Consider the following 7,657-nt stretch of genomic DNA (forward strand, 5'->3'; position numbering starts at 1 on the left):
TTATCACAATTTTATTTATTTGTGTATTAGGTTGTTATTTAGATAATTAAATAGATTTTTCGTAACTTTAGAGTACTGTAACTTCTGACCTATTTTTGACCCATTTATGTTATGAATTTCGAAAAATAGTATTTCTAAAAAGTTGTAGATAATTTAATTAAATTTCTAACGCTATAAAGAGAGTCTAAATCGGAGTTCTAAAACTCCAGATATTTTGATTTTACTGCAGGGGATTTTAGAGTTACGAGATTTAGGGAGTTAGAAGTTAGGATTCTATTTGTTTTTATTATTTTTGTTTTAAAAATCAAGCTTTGAATCATTAAATCTCTCTGAACAATTTGACCAATTCCTAAGCCTTTGGCTGAAGGATATTCAAATATTTTCAATTAAATTTATTATTTTTATTCAAAGCCAAAAAGAAGATTTTTATTCCTAGAACTCTATAAATAGGACCTAGCACCAAGCCTTTTCATTCATTCTTCAAGCATTGATTAGAACCTTCCAAGTGCTAGTGAGACTATAGAGTGATAAACACTTGGGTTGGGGTTATAAGCTTAATAAACACTTGGGAAGTAAGGTTATAGTGTATTTCGGTTTCGAGGTATAGTTCGGTCATAGAAGCATTCAAGGTATTCCTAGTTCTAGTTCATTTTGGTATTGTTTTCCTTAAGTTCTTATAGTTTTCTACTCAGCATCCTAACTTTATTCTTTATTCTTGGTTAGGAAATCTAAGATCTTGAACATAAGATTCTTGGTAAGTATATTTTCGATGGTATAGTTCTTTCATTCTTTTCATCCCTTTCTCTTTAGTATACTCTCCTTTCTTTGATGGTTTATAGGAGTGTTCCAAAGTCCCAAATCTGTTCTCATATCCCGGTACTTTTGGTAAGGAAAATAGGATAGATCTTGTATGTGTGTATGATATGTTATGCTTATATGTTATGTTTATGTTATGATATGTTTATGCTATAATATGTATACATATGATATATTTTGTAGTCCTTGGGCATATGACTTGTTTAGATAACAAGCCCCAAGATTATGTTTTTAGTCGCTTGGGCATATGACTTGCTTAGATAGCAAGCCCTAAGATTATTTTATCATTTTCATTGTTTAGAGTTATGGTTTACCCTACCTCAAATATTAGACAGGGGACATAGATGGGTTATCATACACTACATGTGATCTAACCTACCTCAGATATTAGACAGGAGACATAGATGGTTTATCATATGCCATGTTAATGAGTTAATGACCATTAATATTGTAGTCCTATATGATATATGTTTTTATAGTCATATGTTTTATAGTTTATGTTTATGATATAGTTTTTTATGAAATATGATATATGTTTTTAGTAGGTTTTCCTTGCTAGGCATTAGGATCATTCCTTTATTTTTAGTGTGATGCAGGAAACTAGATACGGAGGCGGAAGGATTCTTGGAAGCTTGGTGTTGACTGTGTTTTTAGCCAACGACGTGAGAACGTTAATAACGACAAGCCTTCAAGAGAATGTAAACGACAACAGACAGTTTAATCAATGAAAGTAAATAACACAAGAGATTTTATAGTGGTTCAGCACCGATCAGTCGGTAATAGCCTAATCCACTTAGAGATTTTATTACGTTATCCACACTCAAGATTAGATGAACCAGTGTCAACTGAGTTTCTTCAGTGTAAATATTCAAGAATACAAAATGGGTTCTCTCAAGAAAAAACGCACTTTCTCTCTCTATAACTCAGACCAATTCTCAAATTGCCCAAAAGTTCTTTTACGATCCCATCAACCCTCTATTTATAGGCTTGGGATCCTCAACTGATATCCCCTTCAGATAGGGATATTTTATTAATCATATTATATTTAAATTACAAGAAATATTTAAAATACAACAGATTCCTCAATTTGAGTGAGGAATGAGAGATTCCCGCGGTGCCCAGACCGATTCTTACTGAAGTCGTTTCTGGAAATTTGACGTAGTCTAGTTTGTTTTGTTGATGAATATCGTCTTCTGGTCGGACATATGCATGCTGGGCACCTGCATATGGACCATACCCCTTACTATCCTTGGACCAAGATCCGACCACAACCCCACTTGGTTCTCCTCGGACCAAGGTCCGAGCCACATGTATTGGCTCTCCTCGGACATGGTCCGAGCCAACCTCTTTGGGAATTCCTCGGACTAAGGTCCGAGCCACATGTTTTGGGCCTCCTCGGACTAAGGTCCGAGCCAAGTCATTTGGCTCCTCGGACTAGGGTCCGATCGGACCTGTTGTTGCCTTCTCCTCGGACTAGGGTCCGAGGCAATCATCCTTGCCTCTCCTCGGTCTAAGGTCCGAGGCAATCTCTTGGGACCTCTCCTCGGACTAGGGTCCGAGGCCATTTCCTTGGTACACACATAGAGGCCTTCCTCGGACATGGTCCGAGGCACGCATGGGATCTCTCCTCGGACTTGGTCCGAGCCAACCACCTAGGAAGCCCACCTCGGACATGGTCCGAGCCAATCACCTAAGAGGTTCTCCTCGGACATGGTTCGAGCCAAGCATCTAGGAGGCTCTCCTCGGACATGGTCCGAGCCAAGCATTTAGGGGCTCCTCGGACTAAGGTCCGAGCCGAGCATTTGGTTCCTCAAACTAAGGTCCGATCGGACCTGTTGCGACTTTCCCTCAGGCGAAAGTCCAAGGCCATCTCTTAAGCTCCTTGGACTTGGGTTTGAACCAAACACTTGGGCTCCTCGGACTAGGGTCCGAGCCAAGCACACCTTAGCCCAAGTATTCTCCTCGGGTGTATTTGGCTTGACTATGGAATCTCTCAAGCAATCCAAATTCTTCACTTATGCATTGGGCTACTTCTAAGCCAGATCACCCAACTAATCCATGCCACGTGTCAATTTTACTGCCACATCATCCTTTTCAAATTTTGGGATAACACTTGGCATGTGTGTTGAGGATGAACGGATTGAGTGGACTACGTGTCGATCGAGGATGACGTTTATTTTAGTCTTTTAAATTATGTTCTTCATGTAATTCCGCAACTAGTATTTAAAGTTTATGTTTTATGTTTTATCAAACAATATTTTATGTTTTAAACAATGGGTACCCATACCACATTTTACATTTATTTTGGAGTTTTAATAAAGATATGATTATTTCTTATGAATGTTTCTTCAAAGTAGTAGCTATGTCTAGTAGTTTTAATGGTCCAAGGTATTAGAAATAGTTGGGTCATTACATTTTCCATGACCAATAGGTCGGTTAAGCGTATGTCATGCTCCTAATTAGGCATAACCATATCGACCAGCTCAGCACGCTATTGCCGCCCTTGACTTATAAGTCAATGCTTTTCGACCAGCGCTCAGCACCATTGCCGTCCTTGACTCATAATTCAATGCTTTTCGACTAGCGTCCAATGCTATTGTCGTCCTTGACTTATAAGTCAATTCTTTTCGACTAGCGCTCAATGCTATTGCCGTCCTTGACTTATAAGTCAATGCTTTTGACCGACACTAAACATGTTAATGTCGTCCTTAACTCATAAGTCAATGCTTTTGACCAACACTTAGCGTGCTAATGTCGTCCTTGACTCATAAGTCAAGTCTGGGGCCCAGCCCTAGGATATGTGACTAATAAGTCACCTCGAGGCCCATTGCTCTATCCTCTAGATAACCAACCTTGGAGCTGATCCAGCATACATGGCGCTGAGTTTTCCACGACCATTCGGTCGAACAAGAGTATGATGCGCTCCTAGTTAGCTTAACCAAAACGATCAATGCTCAATGCGCTATTGTCATCCTTGAATCATAAGTCAAGCCTTTCTCAATCAGATAATGCACGCAAGCATATATCATATATCGAATGTCCAAATACAAAGCATTTAACACGCTTAATCAATAATCACAAGTATAATCATAATCATGCACATTCTCAGGCATTCATGTCCTATTCAATAATTCTGGCGAAACCATAATCACATGTATCACATACCGAGTGCAGTTTTCTTACCTTTGGTCCAAGCACAGATTATGAAAGAACGGCCCTCGAGCACAATCCCGGTTCCGAGCCCCTAGCGATAACCTTGTCACAATCATAATATAGAATCTCGTCAATAACGAGTAAATAAAGGCTTTCAGACTGAGTCCTAGCGTCCAGGACATCGAACTCCACTAAACCGGGTAGTAGGATTGATCCCGAGCCCTTAGGTTTGATTTCCCATCACTAAAAATCCATTTTGGCGAAAATTTGTATTTTTAGTCACAGCCTCAAGCACTTGAGTCATGGCCCGCTCAAGTCAGGGGCCCAAGGCCCTCCTCCGACAGCACCAGTGCCGCGGCGCACCTAACAGGCGCCACAACTCAAATAGCACAACAACCCCTTCTTCTCCTTCATCCAGCTTTAGCCGCAGCGCCCAAGAACAGGGCCGCGACTCGACCTAGAAATCAATTTTTTCCTCTGTTTTCCTCATATCAAAACCCTCCATAAACCTATCAAAATATAGTCAAATCCCAAAAACAAAGTTCCCAATCAACTCAGCAGCCCAAGAACATCAAAACCCAAATTTCAAACCATCCAAAAACTCATCAAAACCATAAAATCCAATCAAAGCTTAAGAAATTTAAGGAAACATAAAATCAGAAATTCCAAGGCTTAAATTACCTCTGATTATGTCGTTTTTCTGCTAAATCCTCCGGCTATCAAGCTTCTAATCTTCCCTAGAATTGTTATGACTCTAACCTTGCTTGAATCAAATTCCTAAAACTCGAGTTTCCATCGAAAATGCTAATGAACGCCAAAAAGAGAACGGGATAGAGAGAATGTTTATGTTAGGTTACTTCGAGCTTAAGTAACCTTAAGCAAATCCCAAGGCTCAGGGTACCCCAAAAACGTCCCTGATGGTAAAATAGTCCAAATCCTCTGAAGTCCCTCCTGATCTCACTAACTCCAAATATATCCTCAAATATTTATTCTCATTACCCAATATCCTGGTAATGTACTAAATACTCAAAATTCCCCTTGACTCACCCTAAGTCTAGTAACCCAAATATATCCACATAATAATGTGGTCCCACACATATATCACATATATGCTAAATATACCCATAACAAACCAAATTACAAAAATTACCCTTTTTATCAGAAATAGGCCCACATGCATATCAAGTCATATTATAATATAACTCACATAATCATATAATGATACACATATATCACATATACACATAATTTTCGTAATTTTCCATATTGGCCCCCTAATCAAGGCCCTTTGCCTTATTAGGTAATTTGGGACGTTACAGTAAGGGGGGAGCTCAAGTGCCCAATAAGAAAGTACAAACATGCAAGTAGAACTTTTCAATGATCATATAACATACACTTTTATTTCTTAACATGCACGACATCTATCAAAGCACAACTTTTAAACTCTTCGTATTCTATCATCAACTTGGCATGACATAACATTAAACTAGCCATAGCATAAACACCACAAGGTCATAACATGCATTCTCAGACATTACATATTTCAAACTTTGGCATTCATACATAAACATTAAAGGCAAAAAGTACTATGGAATAAAAGTTGGGTGAGGAAATTGTCCTCCTTGGACCACTTTGGTCAAATTCTGGAGCACGTCTGCCAAACATTCATACATAGTAAACTAATCTGCCCAAATACTTGTGCCTGCAACCATCATCATAAACTTGGAAACATATAACACATCATATAGATGCCTATGCACGCGCTACACACATAATTGGGAGAGATAACTACAAGGAAGCACTGGGTCCTCAGCGACCACTTTGGTCATAACTATGGCAACCTTTGTCCATATTTTACCTTCCTAACTACGTGCCTTGAGATATTAGCATATAACATTTACATAAACAACCAACACATTCAAGAAACACATTTAACCTCCTTACCTCAAGTCCTTGCAAACAACAGAGTGGGACTGCTTCAATAATTCCAAAAATCAAAGTAATAAACTTTACTTTAATTTACATTACTCATAAACATAAGAAAACACAAACTTACATAATACTCCAAGCCTAGGTCCTCATAAACACTATCATCCTCTTACTTGAACTCAAAATTAAATTGCATGGGCCTTGCATTTCCTATTTCTAAGACGATTCCCAACTTCCAATAACCAATAGATTCTAAAGTCGTAGAATGGATCTAAACCAACATAATTATCTAAAGATAAAACAAGGTGTTACCTTCCACCAAGTTGTTGAATCCTCTAGTCCACTATTCCACCTTTGATGTGTTCTCAACCTTAGCCAACATAATTACAAATCTTTAGATTAGCTACAACAAGATGAGAGAAAATTCTAGAGCCAAAAGGACGATACTTACCTCAAACAAGATTTGGCTCTTCATTTCCTTTCTCTTCCTTTTTCTTTTTTGAACCACCACTCTCCTCTCTTCCTCTTTTCATTGTGCCTTCCCTTATCTTCCCTTCAATTGGCGTGTTTGGCCTAAGCCTTCCCCCACCTCTATTTATAGGCTTTCATCCCACCAACCACATCTCCACATTAATTCCAATAAATTCTAAATCCCAAAATTACCTCTCAATCAATCATCCTAATCAAATCCCATGATTTCCTCTCATAAATTATCCTAATCAAATCCCATGATTTTCTTTCATTAATTATCCTTCAAATCCCTTGATTTCCTCTCATCATGAACCTAGACCTAAATTCTTATTATGTTATTCCATAAAGCCTTTATTCTTCTAGTAACCTTGATTCTCCTCACATGATTTTCTCTTGGATTGATTTCCATAATATTTTAAAATGGCACCTAACCTTCATTCTATACCATGTTCATCAATAACTAAGATCAATCAAGTGTAATCACTGTAAATTTTGAAATTATCTAATAATTACACTCCCAAATCCATGATCAATCAACATCAAGATGATAATCACTCATAATGATCATCTTTTCCAAATATGGTAACTCTCATAATATCTTTAATGCTTATCCATTCGAACAATGGAAACTATTCATTATTCTCTTGTCCATGATCAAGACTATATTCATCTTTCCTTCTTAGTCATTTTCAGCACACACATTATTTCTCACAAAAATAAAAATAAATAACTCAAGCATCACCATAATTAGTAAAAAAATACCATACAACAAATATTATTCTAGTTATGCCATAAACAAATAAATAGATAAACAAAAAATTACAACGCAAATAATATCTACCAGATATTACACCTTATCAAATAAATATTTTAATTATCTGAATAAATGTTAAACCAATTCAAATCTAATTTGAATTATCAAATTTATTTCTCACATTATTTAAATAAATAAAAACTACTTAATTCAAAATTAATTTTTTTTATTTATATATTTCAAAAATCATAATTATTATTTAATAATTTTAGAAAATTTTAATTAATTAATTTCAAACATCTATAATTAATTAATTAACTTATCTCAATTACATATTTGCCCTGAAGAACAAATATCTTCTAAATATGACCTCTCATTGATTTTTTCCGGTTTCAGCTCTTACCTTGAATAGTGTTTGATAGAGCCACCTTGGGGACCTATGGACCTATCATTTGAAGCTCTAATAAATTTAGACTATTAATTAAATCTTTTAAATATAATAACCTTAATTTATTAATCTAAATATTATTCCAC

The sequence above is a fragment of the Humulus lupulus genome, chromosome 4 (genome assembly GCF_963169125.1).
Source record: "Humulus lupulus chromosome 4, drHumLupu1.1, whole genome shotgun sequence".
Taxonomy (NCBI): Eukaryota; Viridiplantae; Streptophyta; class Magnoliopsida; order Rosales; family Cannabaceae; genus Humulus; species Humulus lupulus.